The 21838-nt window shown below is 39.6% G+C and overlaps 1 long non-coding RNA gene across 1 annotated transcript in view; it reads right to left on the reverse strand.

Annotated features, from left to right (window-relative positions):
* Positions 1-1406: 1406 nt before the first annotated feature.
* Positions 1407-21838, reverse strand: part of LOC110482853 (uncharacterized) — a 49762-nt gene continuing 29330 nt past the window's right edge. The window contains exon 4 of the long non-coding RNA XR_014956731.1: positions 1407-2188. This is a non-coding gene — a long non-coding RNA (uncharacterized LOC110482853). The remainder of the gene's footprint in view (positions 2189-21838) is intronic.

The following is a 21838-nucleotide window of genomic DNA, read 5'->3' on the forward strand; positions in this document are numbered from 1 at the left end:
CAGCAAATTATCCCAGCTGCTCGCAAGCATCCCCCGAGCGCTGGCAGCGAGGTGCGTTCCTTTGTGGCTCAGCGAGGAGCGACGGACACGCAGGCCGGGCCCTCTCTGCGAGGGAGCTGCCCCGCCCGGCCTGGCGGTAACCGAGCAGGGCCCGCCCGACGCGGCAGCGCCGGGGCCCCTCCGGCGGTCCCGGAGGGTGCGAGCCCCGCCGGCAGCGCCCGCCTGAGGGAGCGGCGGGGCCGGGCGGGGCCGCGCAAGATGGCGGCGGCCGCCCCGCGCCGCCCGGCTTTGTACCGCGCTGCGCCCCGCGCGCCGCCCGCCAACAGCGACACCCAGCGGCGCCTCGGCGTGACGGGCGCGCCCCGCCGCGGGGCCCGGCCGCGGGGACGAACGGGCGAGCCCCGCCGCGGGGCCCGGCCGCGCCGGCTGCGGCCGCCCGTGAGCGCCGCGGGGCTGCCCGCGCTGGCGGCTGCGGGCCCGCACCGGCACCGCACAGGGGCCGTCATCACCGAGCCGCTGAGCGCTTGGCTTGTGAGGGAACTTGGCCTCTCGAACCCAACTCCCCTGCACTTTCCACTACACCAGCGTGTGCGCCCTGAATGTTTTCAGGGATGGGACGTTCACCACCTCTCTGGCCAGCCTGTTCGGTGCTTTACCACCTCATCATAAAAACTTCCTTATATCTAATCGAACCATTACCCTTTGTACCTTTGTTGTCCATTACACCAGACCCTGCTAAAAACTTTCACCCCATCACAATCTGCTGCTCTGAAGTGCAGTAGGTGGTGGGCTGTGACAATCCTGCTGACACTTTTTGAATTCTCTGGTTTTGAAAACCTAAGACCTTTGATATGAGGGCTATTTTCCTTCATCTGTTTAGGTATTTGTATATTTTGCCCAACAACAATATGTTTACAGTTGCATATTTCTAACACTGCACATTTGATGTTTGCATTTGCCTGACCCTATTTGTGTAATATAAAATAAAGACTTGTATTACTTGCTGTAATACAAGTCGACCTAATGGATCAGGTCAGGTAATAACCAGTGAAGGCTGATGAGTCTGCAGAGAGTATTAAGAGGGTGTATAGAAGAAAATTAAAGGATCACTTATATAGCAATTACTGTAAAAAATAAACATCTGCAATTTCCAGGAAATTCAGAATCCCCATGAAGTTTAGTACCGGCTCTCACTCATTCCAGGATGAGATGGATTTGACAGCACTGAGTTTGACTGAGGAGTTTGCTTTGCTTTCTCAGCCTCCATTTTTACAAGTCCCCAGTGTCTAATAATGCAGCTAGTCTGGGTTTCTGTTTTCTGTTGGAAAAAGTGTCCTCAGGTGACAGACAGCTCCATGCATGCTCTGGAACTCAGTTGTTCTAAATACAAATCAAGCTTTGATTCTGTGTGCTTTTCAATAAGCTCTTTATTGGCACCTTTTCCTACTGAAGTATTAGTGGGAGCTTTATTGTCATCAGCTGCAATATTGTCTACTATTATGCCAGCGAGTTCACTTGGATTTTTAGTTTTTATCTTCCCATGCGTGTCAATGGCTCCACAAACATTTTCCTGGGCTGGCACCTCCCTTATTGTCTGCTGCTCGTGTCAGAGCAATCACTGCTGTAAAATTTCCTTTGGCTGAAGGGTTCTATTTTTCTTCATTAAAAATTATAATTTAAAAAGTTTAAATAATTATTGTACTGTTCCACTGAGATTTTTGTTTCTACTCACAACGTTGAAGTCTTACCAGTGTCTCATCCAATTAGTCCTCTGTACCAAATTCATTCCCCTCAGAAGTATGCACAATCCAAAGGGAACCAGTTTTCTCTCTCAGCCTGTGCTAGGTCCTGTGTTTCATAGGCAGGTCTCCAGGATATGTTTGCTTTCTGCAGCATCCAGCTCCCTCCAACCAGCACCCTGAGCTGAGGGACTAACGTGGACCCACAGCATGGCAGTAATGGATGAGGTTCCACGGCTACAGCACAGGGATGCAGGAGAGGGATTAATGGAGGCCATTGCTCCACACGCTGAATCTATGACTGATTTTTATAACATTTTCTTCTTATGAAGAAGAAGAAGCTTTATCTTCTTCCTCCTTTTGAAAAACTGTAGCCTGTATCTTGGTCTCTCGGTGGAGTGTGCAGTCTTCACTGTCTGTCTGTGTGGTTTGTAATTAGCCATCTTCACCTAGAGTAAAAGGAAAGCTGTTAAGAGTATAGGAAACCAAACTCAGAAATAAAGGCAGCCTGTCTTCCTTGTATTAGCAGGGAAAATTCACTCTATTTCAGTAAATTTGCATGTGCGGGGAGATGCTCATTGCTCCAGTGCTTCAGGCCGAACACTTTCCTTAATTCCCTTTTACTGGTGTTACCATGGCTGTTTAAGCCCAATTAACACCTCTTGGTTTCATGGGGAATAAGCCCCCACCTCTGTTGGAATTACCGGGATTGCAGGCTCAGGGCATCTCACCCTGAACCCCTGAGTGCTCATCACCCTCTGCACACTTCCTGCAGTTCCTCCTCAGCCCAGAGCCTGCTCCAGCCTTGCTGCCAATGCTGAGAGTGAGGGATAACAGTGTCTAGTTCTGGTAACTGATGCTAGCTTTTTAAAAACTATTTTAGTACTATGGGATTTGATGCTACTGCAACTTGATAATAATAGAAACCAGTGATACATGCAAGTGTTTGCATTATAGGAATTATTTCAGAACAGTAGGACAGAAATGGCCCTTTTCTCAGCCCCTTCAGCTTATTGAAACTGGTTGTCTTTTCTGGCTTTTCTTAGTACACCATAACTGCTATTTACATATAATTTATTATAAGCACATGTTGAGTAATAGACCATCAAGCTTTTAGAGCTTCTATTTTCAGTTACATTGTACTGCTGCTGAATAAGAAATGCAACTGCTGAAATTTGTTTTCAATGGTATGTTGATTAAAAGCTGCTTGAGTTTAAAATTTTCAAACATCTAAAATGAAAACCCTTCATATGCTTCATGTCCCTGGCCAGCCAGAGCGTTTATTTTCTACAGTGTGTAAATTATGGATTTTGTTGTTTATATGCATCCATCATCAAACTAGGTTAAATTCTCAATTGTCAGTGTGAATTGTCGTGCAGTGAAGCTAACTAGCTGGAACTAATTTTGAAATGGGTATAGTGCATAATTATGGTAACCTAGTGTACAGGGACTGATCTACCTGAATCAGTCATATCTGATGAAGAAACACATGAACAAAAATTACATTGAAAACATGGCTGGCTGCTTATAAATGAAATCAATTTTTTTCAGAGATTTAAATTCCTTTACTTAGCAGAAAACAAGTGTCAAAGTTGAATATATTTCACACTAGGTTCTTCAGTGAACGCTTTAAGCAAAACCATTGGCAACAGTTTATGGAGAATTTTGCCTCTGGAGAGGGGGAAAAGATGTCCATGGAAAAAGTGAAAAACTTCAATCGAACTTCATGGTTTTAAAATTGACTTGGTCAATTCTTTATTCTTGGTTATTCTTTAAATAATTTAAGTTTCCAGGACTAGGGAAATATTAGCAGGAAAGAAAGTAGCAATGTTGGTTTCCTTCCTAATGAGGATGTTTTTCATAGAAAGGAGGTTTCCAGCAGAAGGATTCAGCAAGGATGAACTTAGCAGTGAAGCATTGGAGGGAAATAGGTGAAAGACATGGAAGGAGGTATGAAGGGGAAGATAATTTAAGAGGATTAAATACCGAGAGATTTGCCAGTCGTGCTGGAGTTTGTGGATATCTGAACTAGAGAGGGACTGGGGGAAGGGATGAAGCCTTTGAACACAGAGAAATTTATGGACCTCTGAAAGCAGAGATAAAGATAAGGCTTTTCAGAGATGGCTGAAGATGAAAGATACACAATTAATCTAACTTTGGGAGATATATCTAGCTAAGGCAGCTTCAAGATTTAAAACTTCTGTTGCTGCTGCATGACACGTGTTACAGCGTTGTGTCTCCCTGGGAAGAACTCTGTGGCTGGATGAAGAAGGATTCCAATTACCTTGCCAGCTCCATGCCTTGCCAGGTTCATACTGTTTTTCCAGTGTTATTGGCCAACCATGAGCTTTCTGACAAACCAGAATAGTCAGGCTTTGCTATACTGTTATTTTTTCACCTTAAAAAGAGAGGAAGAAGCACTTGAATCTAATATTTATTGTGAATGTAGCTCATCAAAAGCCCAGTCACTGAAAGGCTCTGTAGGTGTCCAGCTGCTGGTTTGTTATTTGCATGCAGTGGTAAGACAGGTGCTGAGACTTTAACTGGCCCTCAAGTAACAAAAGTACTTCTCTAAGAGCAGCTATTGTTTATTTTATTTTTATGAATGCCAGGGTAGTGAACAGCATGGGAAGAAACACAAATCAGAATGTAACATCTTTACAAATATGCCCAAATCATCTTGGGGAAGAGGAAATTGTAGACTGTGCCCAGCTTGGCTGAGCTGGAATGGATCAGAGAGGTTGGAGTTCAAACTTTTGCAGTTGTGGGTTCATAGGTTTCTTAAGGAATTCTTCAAGTTTGTGTTTGAAAGCCACAGGAAAAAGCCACATTCCTCTCCTACTGAGGAAATTATTCCTCAGATTATGATAATTCATGATCAGTAAGCATTTCTTGATACTCAGTGTATGTTTTTACTTCGCAGTTGCTCTCTGAACTCTGACGTTCCTTGAGAATACTGCTGAAAAATGCCTTTCCTTCACCGGTGGTCTTCTTCAAATATTAGTAGGCTGTTATCATGTCCCCCATTAATCATTTCTTAGCCAAGCAATTTATATTTTTAACTCTTCTAATGTCTCCTCATAAATCAATCCTCTTAGTCTTTGGATCATGTTTGGTGCTCTTCTCTGAGCTCTCAAATTTGTCAATATCCAGAAATGGGTATAATATTCCAGATGGAGCTGTACCAGCAGCATGCAGAAAGTGGTATTGGTTCGTTTCTCAGTGATATGACGGTATTTACCCTATTTCATACTGTGCTGGCCTTTTCACACCACAGCACGTTACCAATTCATGTCATTTAGCCCGAGCTATCTCCCTACATCTCTTTCATCATTATTACATCTGAGATTTCACCTTCCTGTTAGTCCTTCTCAGATGTATTCCCAGGCTGCATTATTTTCCAAGTTGAGTTTCCTTTAGTTACTTTGTTTCCATGGTTCTATCTTCTCTGGGAAATTCTTTATTATTTTCTTTGTACACTGTCTTTCTGTCTTTCACACTCATACCTGTGAGTTTCATCAAAGTGCTGTGCATTCTCTTTTCCAGATCATTAATAAAAGAAGTCCAACAGGCTGTTCATAGTCATCCACATGGCAGCCAGGAGACAGTTCCCACCACCTTGCTACATTGCAGCTTATTTCCTGTAATTTCATTACCTCAGCAACTTGAAAGCCATATGGAAATGGCAGAGCCAATGTGAATTACTTTTCAGCTAAGATCCTGTGAGATACAACATCATGCCCCTATTAAAGCTCATCTGCACTAGGATAGTCCTCTGTCCTTGCTCAAGGCCCTGCACCCAAGGCTCACTGAAGACAGAGTGACCATTAGGAACAGAAACTGGATTTATGAGTACCCTTGCTGTTGTTTAAGGTGGTAATGTTAATATTTTCCTCTGCTTTAATTTTTCAGTTATATGTCTTGTGCACAATGAATATAAAGGAGCTTAGCTAATTCTTTTAAGTCCTGTAGAATGCATGTTGTCTAGGTTTTTTTATTTGTTCACATTTCCCCAGTGTGTTTCCCGTATGTCCTTCATTAGTTGTTGCAGTTTCTTTCACAGGATCCTCATCCCACTCTCCTTCAGTGCTCCTAGCATTTCTTCCTATTTCTTTTCCACTGAGGAAATACTTGAAAAGAAACTTAATGTCAGAGGCATTTCTGAATCTTTAATTTACTCTTCTCATGTGTGAATGGATCTGTTCTCACTAGCATTATTTTTCTTCAAAGAATATTTATTATAGCCTTTGAAAGAACCACAGTCAATCTCCTTGAACTCTTTGCATAACATAAAATTTTGTAATATGTTTTTTTCAATTTGGGAGGGTTGAAGGTTTTGGGGAGGGGTGTCTTTTGGGTTTGGGATTGGGTTTAAGGTGTGTTTATATTTTACTAGTAATTCTTGATTGATCAAATAGTCATATGAGAATAATTTGTCTATTTATTTAGCTCCACTATTTCTGTGAGGAAAATGAAATCCTTGTTGTGAACCAACATTTACTCCATAACTTGATACAAGTTTTATTTTTCTGAAGCACTGGTGAACTCAGTGTTTGAAATTAGCATAACTGACCTGGATTTTTTATGCTACACCCCGAAAGTGGATTAGAGTATATCTAGTTTTTCTTCGTTTCATCATTTCCATGTATAATTACAGTTAGTGATCTCCAGAATAAGATGAAATGGAATGATTTTGCACTCTTTAAATTACACAGCTAAAAAAAAATTATTAGAAACATAGCCTTGGATGACATTAACTTCTTCAAATAATTGATGAGAGAAGGAGTAGAATATGATAGCTATCAGAAACGAGCCTTGGCTCTCAACACAAAAAGGAAGTAAGAAACACCGCGAAAGACAAATTTATGTCTCATATTGCCTCTGTGACACTTCTTTCAGTTTGAAAGATTTTGGTAAGTGATAAGTAATAAGCATAAATGTCTTAAGGAGCAGACAGGTATTGCTATCTCTCCTATTAAAGGTGGGAAAGCAAAGGGATGTCAGTGAGGCAAACTGATCGTGTGGCATGAACAAGACCTATAGTGGGGTAAAAAATAAAAAAATCTCTTATTCTGTTTACCCAACATTCTTTACCATTTAATGTGATATATTAAAAAAAATAACAAGCACACAAAAGAACTAGGAAATAATGTTGCAGGAGATTCTCCTGTTGTCAGGAGAAATGCATGAGACTGATCTAATAATTCACGTTTCTAATACTTAACATTCTGAGTTATATTCCTGGATAGAGCAATTTTTTTGAGATGCTGTCTTGTTCTATCAACATCTAAGTTCAAGTTATTAGGGATATTCTTACAGTGACTAATTTGATCACAGATAGGGCTCACTCTTTCAGAAGTTCTTTGGAATATGCTGCAACGATTGCCTGTAGTCCTCCCAGATATGGTAGCAGTGCACTGTAGCTGGGTTAATTGACAGAACTATTGTTTCAGCCCAAAGCATGTTGTCCTTTTTTTCCATACTGCTGGATGCAGCTCAAGTTCAATACTGTCTATGCAAAGTCTGCTGTTGATTTCAATGTGCTATGAATCCACTGTGCTTAGGCAGAAAGGACTCAGAGCAGCATGTTTTTTCTGTGTGTGTCATCTGATGCTCTGCTACAACCTTGTGCCTTAAATGTGAATCTTAGCAAATAAATTGGTAAAAAGTGTGAAAAGTACTGCACTTAGCAGGTCAGGTCTCTGGCTTTTATTTGATTCCTTTTAAACAGAGGAATGTCTAATTTTATATGGAATGCAGTAAATATCAATGTTGAGTTAGAAATGCAATTTAAAAAAGTATTCTTGGCTTGCTCAGAGATGAGAAGGAAAGTGATGTCAATTAATAGTAGTTAAGAGCCTACATGTAATGAATGGCTAATTTCAGTCATGTTGTTAGAAAATAGGTGACTTCCTTATAAAACTTTATCATAGTTGGCACTCTTTCTCTTATTGAAAAGAAACAAAAGAATGGTCTGGCATGAAGCCTATGCTGCACTTTGCCTTTAATGGAGATCTCTTCAGATCTACATTTTAGGCAGACTTATGGGTTATATTGCAGCAAACTTCCATATTTATTACTTGTTATGAATGTGAGTTTTATAGAAAACAGGACTCTCAAGCTAACAGCTTTTTGGTCTTGTAAAAATGTAAAGTTTTTTTTTAACCTAGGACTAACAGAGTATTATTTTCTCACAGTGTGCAAGCTTGAGAAATGAGAGCACCTGAAGAACAGCCTGTATTTAGGTGACTAACAGCAAATGTGTGTGGTCTGAAGATGGAGCAGGCAACATTCAAGTGTTGGCTGTTTTGCTGGCGTCCTTCATTCAGAATAGGTGTTGTGGGGGGCTCCTTGCCTTTCGCCTGCACAGCTGCTCAGGAGATGCCATTGGTGTGTTCACAGCTATAAAGGTTTAATGCCTCCCTCAGTTGTGGATTGCTTGAACCTCATGGTTGGTTGGTGCCAGCAGCAATATTTCAGCCTTGTTCTCTGCTGGGTCAGGATTGGTGGTGGCTGTGGGCACTGGGAGCAGCTGGGGGCACAGCAATGGGGTCCTGACTGGCCCCAGCCCAGCAGCACAGCTCTTATGGAGGTGTGCCAGGCTGATTTTGTAGGTCTGCAGTGGCTCTTCTCTTATAGTCTTCATACATTTGCATATGAGTTATCTGAATTTTTTGTTAGAAAAACCCCTCTGTTACTTGCAGCATATTCTTTATGCTTTCTGATGTTTTTTCATTACACTGGAAAGGAATGCAGTTATATTAACATTTGATTATCTCTGGTGGTTTGCCTCTGCCGTTGCATTTCTGTAGCTGATGTTTTCCTTTTTTGGGCTGAAAGGCTTTTCCCCTCGTTGTGCGGCCCGTGTCCCTCGCTGTGTGTGCAGTAACCCCTGGCAACACACGGGACCTCGGCACAAACACGATGGATGGAGCTGCCCGCGCTGGAGCACACGTCTGCGGCGCCCATGAGGCTGGGGACACCGCTGAGGGCTGTGTGGCCTGACACGCTCCCTCATGAGCTGCCAGAAGCCCTTGTCCCTGGCTGGGCTTTGTTTGTTAGCAGCAGTGCAGCGAGTGAAGGTGCTCTGAACCTCTTAGTGGTTTACACCATGTGAGGTTTGCTGTCTCGTCCATCACTGGGCTTATTTTGTTTCAGCACGTTTTGCTGACATCAATAATGACACAATGAGGTCAGCGCTGAATTCTTCTGCAAATCTGTCCTCTAAGGAGTTTGTTTCTCCCCAGTAAATGAGTAAATAAATAATCTGGTACTCCAGAGTGATTTGGCTTCTTGAGACACTTCAGCTCAGCAGTGCTATGTGGCTTTCAGAGAAGACCTGGTTTTGCCTGGTTGGGTGGCTGGGTTGGTAGAGGAGCAGCAAAGTTAGGTCATCTGTCGAAGGGCTTCACCAGGAAAAGGGTGGATTTGAGCTGGACCCAGGCATGTCCTGGATCTGTGAATCCAATTCAGCGAGAAATGTTATTTTGCTTTTCCCCTTCTGCTTATGCATCCAGAGTGCACTGAACAGCCATGCTGGTTTCAAGTAATGCTTCTGATAGTGAGGCAAGGAAAAATGTGATGATTTTAAGGAAGGGTGGGTGGCGATTTCTGTTGTTTATGTCTGTGCAGAGACAACTCGAATTAGGGAAACCCATGGGAGTGTCTGAACACAAAAGCTGACCCACTGAGTATTTTGCCATCTGCTTTCTTTTGGAAGAAATATTCCAGAGAAAGTTGGGAAAAAGTCATGAGTGCTTTAGAATTAGCATTGTGATATTTTTTCCTGAAGATTTATTGCCTTTTGATGGCAGTCTTTCAGCAGAAACTCATGAGTAGTTAGGTTGTGAAGGAATTAGGAACTTTTGTGGCTTGTCTTTAATTTACAAATCAGCAAGAGTATATCTCTCTGAGGTGACATGTGATCTTGAGTAATTTACATTATATGACATGGCAACTTTCTCCTGTGTGCAAATTGCCTTCCAGGAACGTGACAAAATGGCAGTCACTCACATTTAAATGTTGGCTTATAACACAAAATTTAGAGCCAACTCAAAAGTTTTTTGGACCTGTGAGTGGTCCCATTAGAAAAGAAGAGATCCAAAAACTGAATTTGAATTAAACTGGAGTATCGTCTGTAATTTCCATTTATTTGCTCATCTTGTCTTTCAATACAACTTGTATTTTAAAAGGTGTTTCTTTGTTTAGAAACACCCTTTTGCATATTTATATCCTTCCATATGTCTGTGCACATTTAATTTTTGTTACATTTTTTGTCTTATTTTATTTTCCTTCAGGATCTGAATAATATGTTAAATATGCATATTCGTGCTGTTTCTCTCTACCCTTATTGCCTAATTAGGAGAATATTTTCCTATTTGTGCCTGGTGATAGAAGATCTCTAAAACAATTCCATAGATCTAGACTTACTGTTAGGTTCTGTTTTGGAAGTAGTTATTCTCCTGATGAAAATACAACCATTGTATCAATTTATTATGCAGTCTAACTCCCTGAGTCCAATGTTTATGGCAAAGGATCAAGTCAATAAGGCTTTATGACTTTGTCACAGTAGAGTCCTTTCCTCATTCAAGGAATAAATCCCAGGCCACATAGAAACCCATTATGTATTCTTGATATGTAAACCATTCCAGAATAAAATTTAATAACAGTAATGAAACTAAATCAACGTGACAAATTTCAAATAATGCAGTGGAACATTTTTTTATCCCCCAGCTGTTAAGACTAACTGAAATGGCAGAATTATGATGTGCAGAGTCCTGTAGAAAAACACTATGGATTTTGCTGCTGCTTCTGCAACAAGAAACAACCTTTATCAAGAAAACATCTGCTGAGTTCCTGTTGCAGTCACTGGCAGCTGAAACTACTGCACAGTAAATTATTCTCCCCATTCCATCAGCTCTGTTCTTTATTCCTCTGATACAGCATGCAGTGCACCACCAGTAGTTGTCAGAATATTTGTGGTACATGTATGCTTGCTCTTATAAATAAAGAGGTAAACAACGACAGGCAAAAGTCCACATCCATAAGGTTTCTGTTTCCTACCCCTTGCATATATTTAAAACGAGATAAAAACTAGATTTTAGGAGCACCAGTATCATTTTAATTGTGAAGATAATCTGCCTCAGATTCTATGGCAAGAAAGATCATCTTGATAATAAATAAACAAATATTTTTGGACACATTTTTTATTGATCCAAATTAGTGCATAGTTTGGACCTGGTCTAGTTTTTGATAAATCCTTTCTTGTCTGTTGGCAATTTTCTGAAAGGTGTAGATCTCCACTGGTGTATGCTACTGGAGAGTGAGCTAACAAAGGCTGTGTTAACTAACAAATCATGCTCCCAGAGCTGTGGAGGTTGCTGACATGATGGATGGTGCTGCAGTGTCAGGTAGGGCCCTTCTTAGCCCCCCTTCAGGGGCTCCTGAGACTTGGAAAGGCCTTGTGCATTGGTTCCATGTCAGGCCTTCCTATAAAGTCAAGTCAATCCCAGTATGAAAGGCCCATAAAAAGAGGCAATTAAAGCACAGCCTTCCCCTGTGCTGTCAGATAGCTGCTCCTTGTCAGACCTGGCTGCTGTTGCAGGGGGATGCTACATATGGCTGGGTTTGCTCCACCTCTGGGAGTGTGGAGAAACCAGGTCTTCTGGAAATAAAGCAGTTGTGGTATAAGTAATGGTCTAGTAAGTAAGCAAATAAATAAATATATAAGGGCGTTGTGTTGGGGACTTTATCCACATGTCCACCCCATGCCCATCATTCTGGCAGCTCTTGGTCCTCTGGAGAGGGACTGGAGGAGGCAAGAGCCACCTGGGACTGGATGGTTAGGCACACCATGCTGCTGGATCTGCAGCTGTAGGAAGAGGACACATGGCTTACGTGCTTTTAGAAGGGTGACAAAAGCTTGTTCCTTCCTTGAGGGGAAGTGGGGAAGGTGGATTGGCCTCAGGGAGAATTTTGCATGTGGACCCTTGTGCATTTGCCCTTCCTGTTTATGCATTACTCCCATTGGCACGACAGTTAAAAACAACTCAGATCCTGGTAGCGTTTTTAATATATATGTCCTGCAACTGTAAAGGGATATTCCCTACTTATATAGTTCAGTATTTTTTAATTACTTGATGTACTTTTGCCTCTGTGGAGCCTTCAGCTTGTTGTGCTTGCAGAGCTATTTATATTCTGTCTTGCCTTGGGACTACTTTCAGAACAGTTGGTATTCAACCTTTCTGAAGAAAAGTCTTTAAGCTCTGGAAGCAGGCAATAAAAAACTAGAAGGCACACAACACAACAAATAATGCTAATTGCACCAAGTCCTATTAATTATTTTTAAGTGTCCTTCAGCTCAGTTACAGAGGAAACTATTGCCTTTTGGCTTAGAATAAAAGCAGAGAGGCTGCATGATGGGCTGCTGTAACCCTTCCCCTGCGCCCTGATGGGAATGGAGAACAGGCCTGTGTTCACTGCCCTCACTGTGTACATAAGGTCAATGTATCAGAAAATAGCCAGTCAAGCTGCTAGTTTCAAGGGCTTTCATGCCCTGATTATGACTTTTATTTAACTATTAATTTTCCTTTTAAGATTGATATTAATCTCCTTATTGCTTTACACACACAACACAATTTTATTTATTTATTTATTTATTGAATATACAAAGGAAGAATTAAAATACTCCTGTGTCTACCCAGTTCACAGAAATGTTGAGCAATGGACCCAAATGTGACAGGATGGGAATCTGTTCTCTCTAGGATTTCACAAGGGGATAGGGAGTCACGTGTACTCACAATGGTATGTTTTCTCATAAAACTAGTGAGTCATTGCAACCAAAATGATTTCAAGGAAGGGTCATAGTTTCAAAATTGTTTGATTTAGAAAGTAGTGGAAAATTTTTTTAATTTTTGAAGGACTTGTGTCAACGTTTTCTTAATGGAAAACAAAAATTGTTTGAGGTCACATTTTCCTTTGAAACTCAGGCTAACTCAATACAAGCTTAAATATCCAAAAAGGAAATATTAGCATTTTGAAATTAGTAAGGACACGTTTGATTCCCTGTCATGTTTTATTTTCAATTTTGTGAATTTTGATATCTCATATTTTTTAGCACAAGTAAGCCTTTCTTGACTTGTTTGTGGTTATACAGAATCTGAGACAGATTAATTTGGAGTAAACATTCAAAGTGTTATTAACCTGACTGTGCTTTGAGTGAGGTCTCCTATGACTGAACACAAAGTAACAGACATTTGTTATTCACATTGTCTGCCTCTTTCTTGGGTTGTCTCTGAGATAGCTCACGGTCCCATGCATGCATGTTACTCACCCCCTCAATGACATTTTGGAAGAAATGAATTCTCAGTGTATCCTTTTGGAGAGTTCTGAACCTCCTGGACTTGTTACATCATCTCTTGGTTAGCAGAAGCTGAGAAAATGCTGTCCAGCTCTCTTGCTTTCACTAGCTAAGCTTCTATTTTGGGAGATGAAACAGGCAGCAGCTGGTGTATTGTAGATCAAGTAGTAGGTAGTCTAAGAAAATGTTGGGCTTAACTGTTTTGAAACACATATAAATCTTAAAAAAATATGTTTAAAATGAGAAAAAAATTGCACCTGTTATGTGCCAGTGTTCTACAGTCTAACCTGGCAATTTTTAATATTCTACTTCTCTGCTTGCTCCTAACTGTTATTCACTCCAACTTGTATTGCAGTGCTGGTATAATGCAAAATAAGCTGTGTGCAGGTACAGTGACCTCACTGTAACTGGTGTTCTGGCTGAAGTGTAAAATGCTCTCATGGGCTGGGCAATATCCAATTGCACTGTATATTTTGCAATCCTTTTTATAGCCCATCACTTTGGTTTTACTAATCTTATTTCAATTTCCATGCAATAAATCCACAGGAAGGTGGGGCTGTGTTTTCAGGAGGTTGCCTGGGAGCTTTCCCATGCCACAGGAACCACCAAACCTCTGACCCAGTCACAGCATACTTGTGGTGGGGGTTGTGTGTGGCTGTGGTTTTTGACCAGGACAAACCTCACCCTAAGTCCCACAGACAGCTTAAACTGCAGGCTTTAAGCAAATTAAATTCCATTTTGGATAAGTCTCCTTTAAATGTTGATTTCCAAAGATGTAGGACAATCAAAGTGTGTCAGATGCAAGAGGGCATACATCCCTGCCTGACAGTACATCAGAGAAGGACCATGCCCAGAAGTAAATGTATTCAAGCATTCCTCTAGCTATGAACTGTGAGGCCAGCAAAGCCAGACATTGATTCCTGGACTCGTCCAGCCCAGTTCTACAGATTGCCCAAGTTTGACTGTAAAGTTAACTTACTGACCAGCAAGAGGTCTTTTATTATCTGTAGTTAAAGCTGTGCCAGCTAGAACTGTCATTTCTTTGCCTTTTATGTAACAGTGAGGCCATGTGAATAATAAAGGTTAAGAAAATCCTCATTATAGGAACTATTTGTATAGCTCATTCTATCAATTTCCCCACAAGTATGAGGTAAGACTCACCCTCTTGTGACAGCTATGACTAAGAGGAGTCATTTGTTTCAATGTCTGAACAGCTTTGCAGGTATCACAGCATACCAGAATAATTTAGCAGGCTATGGTAATATTCAGCCTTTTCTTCAATGACCTTCTCTAGAGAAAATCAAGATTTCTGACTACACATTCTCATGTTTGAAAAATCCAGACTATAAGATTTTAAAATCACCAAATGTTGTTATTTTTGTTATAATATTCATTAAAGAATGGCTTGAGGTTTTTTGATAATTATACTGTTATTAATCTTTGAACTTTTATGTGGCTTTATTGTTCTCTAACCAACTGAGCTTATAATTCTATTGCTATATTTGTGGTTGACCAGGCATGACACATTGTACCACACTAACTTAACTGTTTTTTTCCATTCTGTTATTAACGGTCTAGTGATTTTTTTTTTAATAGTAGTAATCCTATAACATCTTCTAGTTGACTCTTAAAGTACAGAGGAGAATTAGTATGTGGTGGTAAAATTCCTGCCTCTTGCAAAACCAGGAATATGAAATAATTAAGGAAAACTAGTGTTCCTTACTGACAGTCTTCTAAAACAAGGAGTTAAATAATTGTTAAAAATGTAAAGGAAAGTGAATAAATTTGTGGTTGGCATTTAAATACGCTTGCCTAAGGAATGACTATGTGCAGTTTAATGTAATTATATTAATTATAGTGAATATTTTTATTATTGCCCTGATGACAAGTACACATTCTGAAGTGGGCTGAAGTTTTCAAGAAACTTGTTTTGTGATTTTCACTTTAGAGAACACTGGCACTAGTGTAGCAGTCGAATTTGCAGCAGTGACAATGCAGCTGGACATTATCAACATCAGTGTAAATGCCTGTATCTCTGATAACCCGTTTTTAGATGCTCATGAAATTGCAGGGTTCTGCAGTCGCACAGGACCCCCTAGAGGCTGCTGAACAAATTATCACGGGTGGTGGCGGGTGCTTAAAAAATCAGTTGCTTCCAATTGTCGTAAGAATTTAACATCCTGTTTTTGTCTTTCTACAGCCTCGGTTCTCTCAGTAGTTCCAAAGTTGCATTCCTGCATGTTTTTAACAGGATGCAACTGCCATTTCCTTATTTTGTATGGCTATTTTTATTAGATTACAATTACTTTACGTTATGATTGATTGAAGGCTAAAACTCAGCTATTCATTTGATGTTCATATCATCAAAAGTATTTCTTTGAAGTTAGAATTCATCTAAAAACAATATTTCCCTTCAGTTTTGAACACAGTTTGCAAAATTAATGAACAGCCGTTGTAGTAGAGTGCTGTGTTCTGTTTATGCACAATCTGTATTGCTTCGCATGAATAAAGCTCATGTTAGAAAGGGATGAAATCACTTGAAATTGTGTAAAAAAACCTGCTTTGGTAAAAAGACATGCTTGCTTTAAAGACTACATAATGCATTGTATGCACACCTAATTTATTACTCTGGGCTTTTCTGCTGCTGTAAAACTGCTGTCAGAACAGATCATGCTAGCAAAAATTTTCTCAGTTTCTTGGTAAAGCTAAATGAAATCAAATATAAAGTTTGTGATACATTAAATCACAAATATAAATATATTCTTTACAGCCAGCTGTTATGTCTAAATGTGCACATTTTAAAATGGAAACATTTATCCAACATGCTGATTAGCAATTTTAGTTCTGAAAAGCCTGATTACATTTAAGATGCAAAAGATTAAAATGACTAAACAGATAATGTTAATAGTTCATCTTCCTTGATGGGTTTATATGTTTAAAATCACAAAAGTTACACCAGAACTTCTCGCATAGTAAACTCACCAGAAATAGTGTGGTTGTAATGTCTCTCACTGCAAGTTGTAATCTCTTATGGCCACTGTTTGAAGGAAAGCTTCTGGCTGAGAATGCCTGTCTGTGTTTCTTTTATGATATTTACACACACACACACATCTACATCTAATTTAAGCTACAAAGCTACATAATAAATGGTTGTACTAAAAATGCCCGAAAAGAATAATGAACAGTTATCTTAATTACTAGTAGAACTCTAACTCCCGTAGAAGTTAATATTTGCTGTTAATAATTCATTTTTCAACTATTCTTCTGCTCTGTGAATACAATTAATTAAAAGAAAAAACAAAGTCTGGCTTTACATTTTGTCTAGTCCAATCCTGGTTACAGCTTAATTCTCCCATTTTTGTTATCTATTTCTTCTACATTTGAACATGCAAATGTAGAGATAAAAATATTGCTAGCTTTTTTTTATATGTTAGCCATCAGTGGTTCAAAAGTTCATGCAATACCATATGTCCTAAGAATATTTATCTAAATCTAAAATAATATGGAACTGTCAAATAGGATCCTACATGGTAACAAATGATGGAATGCAGGGGAACTCTTAGATTTAGCCTTTTCTTTTTTGTCCTACAAGCTAATGCAATAAGACCAATAATAAAAGGTTGTGTAGTAGGCCAAAAGTCTGTGACAGATAAAAAAGAAATGTTGGAAACTGATGAAGCTTTAGCACAATTAGATTTTTTGAGGCAGTGCTGTAAGGATTGTCCAGGGCCTGTTCAGTTCTGATTGATGGTAAAATCATAACTACATCATATTAGCTGTAGAGTTCACTGACAGGTTACTGCAGATTAATATTGCTACTGCTGCTCCCTTACCATCAAACTGGTGGAAATATGAATTGAGCTGCTCCTACAACAAACCCTGCATATTAAGAAGTAGAGTGTTTTACTGAACTATCTCCATTCTGTCCTTAGGGAAGGGGATGAGAACAACATTTATCTCCCAGGTATGCAGATATATAGTAACATACTAATTAGTTTTTCCAGGGGACTTTGAGGATGCTGGCCACTTAGCAATCATGCACACTTAGTGTTCCTTTGATGTTTAGTTTATTATTAAAACAATAGTTGCAAATTATAATGAACGGTATTTTTCAGTGATTGAAATAATGAATCTCAAGCAAAAAAGCAGTAGCATGTAGTGAATACACGATTGTTGGGGAAGAAGAAATAAGAGATATTTTTAGGGCCCAGGCTGAGGGAGATGTTTCACCCCTTTAGGCTGAAGAGACGACGCTGGGGTGAGCTGGAAGTCAGCCTGAGGTGCCTGTCTTTGGTTGTGAAGTGAAGCCCAGGACTGTGCATCCCCAGTGGCCATGATAGAGGCAATATTCTGTGGGTTTGATGTCACAAAGAACCCTCTGGTTTTTGGTTTTTTCTCTGTTGCTATTGGGACTTTATTCTGCAGGATCTCCTCTCACCTGGGACCTCTGACACCCTCCAAATAACAACTGATGTTTTCTCTCTGCCTCACAGGCCTTGGAAGATGAAATCTTTTTCCTTGGAGGGAAACTTGAATCTGATCATTTCCTCTGCACACCCTGTAGGTATTTTCTTCCCTTTCCCATGCCAATGATTGTGACAAGTACTGTTTCTCACCATTTCAGATGTGACAAAATCATACTGACATCCTCTGGTAGGCACCTCTTACCTGCTCCTATCCCAACTGCTCTAAATATTTAACAAAAATCTGCCTAAACCTGTCTGTATCTTTCCTTGTGGGCCAGCACCATATCAGAATACATTTGGCTGGTGAAAAAGATACATTTCCATAAAAAAAAAAAAAAAATTTAAAAGTCCACTTGCTTCTGCAGAAGGGCAGCTAGAGAAAAGGTACTGCTGGTGGGTAGTTGCAGAGGAAGCAAGGTACTATTATTGGAGCTGGCAGCCATGAGAAACATGGGGCACCAGTTTCCCAAAGCAGCATTTACTTCTGCCCTCTGCTTTGAGCTTTGAACTTTCCTTCTCACCTTATCTCCTTACTAAGCTCCTCTGCCTCAGGTTTACCATCTGCAAAGTGAGAATATTGCTGCAGAAAAGTGACAAGAAGCAATCCGTTAGTGCTTTCTGGGATTCGGAGCAGGAAATGTACCACCAATGTGCACAGGTCTACAAAAACAGTTCCCCAAGTGTAACATAATAGCATTTGTGATTTTGAAAATGTAGGCATGAATCTTAACTGCAAATCTCAGCTGAGTTAAATGTATTTTTGTCAAGGAGACATTGTTTTTTTTATGATAGCTACTCTGTGATTCATGAGTCAACATGCTATACAAATACCAGAAGGCATAAGTGAATTATAGACATTTCTCAGGAGTGGCACAGCAGTTCTCTATTACCCAATTCAGTTAAAATATCCTATTTATCATACTTTTTTTTTTTTTTTAATGGATGAATCCTGCAGTTTTTAGTTAAGTGAAAAATCTGTGTGAGGGAACATGCTCTTTGGCTGGAAATGAGTTTGGATAAGAACTGCAGCTTATATTATAAAAACAATTTAAGAAAATGATATATAATAGTCTCACTATAAATTATACATCTTCAGTGACATTTAATAGCCTGCCATTTCTATCAGTTGCACATTTATTTTATAAGACACCTATATTGTTATATCTATGTGGTTTTGTATATTATTTCCTCTTGACACAAGCAACATTTAAATTAAAGTGTACTAGTCTTTTAGAAAAGTTTTGAATGTGTTTGTCTGAGGGTATAGGAGGTTGGCAAATTTGTGGTGAGGCACTGTTCATTGAAAAAATACCTAGCTGTCAATATGAAAAATGCTTTGTGAGTATACAAAATCTTTCCGTGGAAAAAGCCAGGTTCAGAACAGAATTGCTACTTCAGTCCAAAAAGTAGCCAGTGTGAGACCAGGAGCTGGCATATCTACCTGTCATATGTGGAAGACCCAGGTTCAAGTCCCTCCAGGAATTTGAACCTGGGCTTTCTGCATTCAGGTGGGTGCCCTGGCAGTGGAGCAGATTTAGACCATGTGTTGATGGGTTTTAAAAAATGTCAGGTTATTTTGCTTTTCTTTCCAGGGCAACATGAGAATTCCTTGGGTACTTTGAAATTTTCCAGGACAGATAAAGCTGTTTCTTTGAAATCACTTCTCTGCAGTCCATATTTTCAAAATTTTTTAGGAGACTGGATAAGCAGAGTCTCTTACAAGTTAAATGCATCACAGGGGCAAATTTATCCATGACATAAACTTGTTGACTTCCAAGTTGGTCTTGCGACCAGCAGGATTGAATTTGGCCAGAAGACAATGTTTATGCAATAAAGAGCAACATATTTATTAAGGAGGGGATCAGATGTTCATGTGGGGACAGGGGGGAGGAGGACATATGGGGGTGAGCTGTGGAGAAGCAAGGGGAAGGCAGAGAAAGGAAAAGGTCATAGCGTGAAAGGGTGCTGTGAATTCCAAAAGTGTCTAATTAGGTTTCTGGCTGTGGAATTTGCCTTTGCCCCAAGCCAAGAAGCCCAGCTGTTTTACAACAGGGCTTTTGCCTCCTAGCAATGACTGCAGACAATGTGTGACCTAAACTGCAAGTGTATTTATAAGGACAACTTCCTTCACTCTTCTCAACAGATTCCATAAAATAAGTTCAAATGTTATTTAGAAGGTTGCATAACTGTTTCAGATTTTTATGCACTTTTCTTGCTTTTGTTGGGCATCTAAATGCAATTTGGAAAAGTCCTAAAAGAGGGGAATGACTCTCATTAAAGGCACTCTTCTGAACTTGTAGTCTATTTCGTTATTTTAAAAAAGTGTCAGTCTTCAAAATTAAATGTTTGATGGAATATTAAATTTGATGAATCATTGCCAGTTTCCATGTTTGTTAGCTTTTATATACCACATTAAAGCATTCATTAATGTCACACAACACTGCTTTGATTGAGTCCTAAAAGGTTAATGACTTGATACAGGCTGGTATTCTGAGCTTTACTGTTTGCAGGCGGGTTGTAGTGAATGCGAAGTGCTTTGAAATTCTAACAAAGAGAAATCTTTCATTTTTCTCTGTTTCAAGTCCAGAAAGTCTTCTCAACTGGCCTGGAGGTGTTAGACAAACTAGAATTAGCACTATTAAACTACAATAATTTTTTTTCCCTTACAGGACTTAAATTTAACAGTAAAAGACTTCATATTCATACAACTCCTCAGAGAAGCGTGGATTAAGGTACATACAGACCCCATGTTTGCTGTTCATCTACTCCTGCTGGTATCTTTAAGCTGCCTTGTCAGTCAATTTGGGAGGCTGAAGCTACATTTCCCCATTTTGAAAGGGATTAGCCTGTCCAGAATTAATCCCTACTCTTAGATATGGCAAATATTTTACAAATTATCAGAAGTTTTAAAAATAAAGTTATTTTAGTGTAGCTGCTGTGGACACATCCTCTGCTTTGAACAAGTCAGAGTGCAGGTTGGAGATACAATTAATATTTTGCCCAGTGCCTTCTTGGCAATGGCCAAGCTGGGTAGCCTGGTCAAGTACAGGCATTTTTATACACTTAAGAAAGCATTGCCTTTATGTAACCTGAAAAATCCTTGGGTGAATGGCCAGTATGGGCAGCACAAAGAAGGAAATAACATTTCCAAAGTCTGTCCTCCTAACTACACTGTGTCCAGATTTCATAAAATTTGAACTCTCCTGAGATGGAAATAAGCTTCTTGACAAAGTCATGTGTGAAGTTAATTTTGCTTTAAGATGGTATTGAGGTTCTGCTCTGAGGGGAGTTGTTAGTAAAACAAATGACTCTAACTGTTTTAGTATGGAAGACAAATCAAAGCATTTCCATGAAGTAACAGGGGTGACCAGCTGTAACTTAACCATTTCCTGAGCAAATACAAGCTGCTCTATTGGAGGGGGGACAGTTCCCATGTTAGCCATTGTATGGAGAAAAATAAAAGTTCATATAAAAGAGCCCACCAAGGGTTATATGGCTGCAATTGTTTCCAAACTGAAACAACTTAGTATCTGTTTATGATTGTCAGTATCATGTTATATTGTTCTTGTAGAATCCATAAAACATAAAAGTCTGCAGTATTGCCTCTAAACACCCAGTGGCTGCAGCCAGGAAACTTCAGAGCCGATGCATTTAAACAGAGGGAGGATAAAAAGCAAAAGTTAATAAAAAGTGGACCTTGATTTTATTTATAATTGTAATGTAATTTTGATGAGGTGCTTCATTTGAACATAGAAGAGCAAAAAGCCAAGCCGAAGCTGATGAGATTAAGATACTTAAACTTGCATTCTTTAAATGTTTCTTTTTTTTTATTCAAGCATTGAAGATGAGAAGAAAGAAGCAATAAATCTGAATTCCAACTTTTTCACCATGGCTCATGTTTCCACAGTTCAGAATCGTGCCCATTAGTTTTCTGAGCCACTCAGATGTACGGGATGCTATCATATTAGCACCACTTACATGAGAATATTCATTTACATTTTCACAGTTACTTCCTTTGCATTGTATATGGCAAGCAAGGCAGAAAACAAGTGGGCAAAGATGTGATTCTCCACATAACAAGACTATCCCTTGGAAGAAAATACAAAACCATTCAGTGTCTTAGAGATTTAGTCACTCAATAAACATATAAACTATTCTCTTTTTTTCAGATAATGACAAAGTGTTTGAAAAACAATACATACTTGGACTTAAAAGCAAGCTGATGGAAAGGCAGAATATTTATTTCTTGGTAAATCAGATGTATTTTCAAGCAC

The sequence above is a fragment of the Lonchura striata genome, chromosome 7, assembly GCF_050655825.1.
Source record: "Lonchura striata isolate lonStrDom1 chromosome 7, ASM5065582v1, whole genome shotgun sequence".
NCBI lineage: Eukaryota > Metazoa > Chordata > Aves > Passeriformes > Estrildidae > Lonchura > Lonchura striata.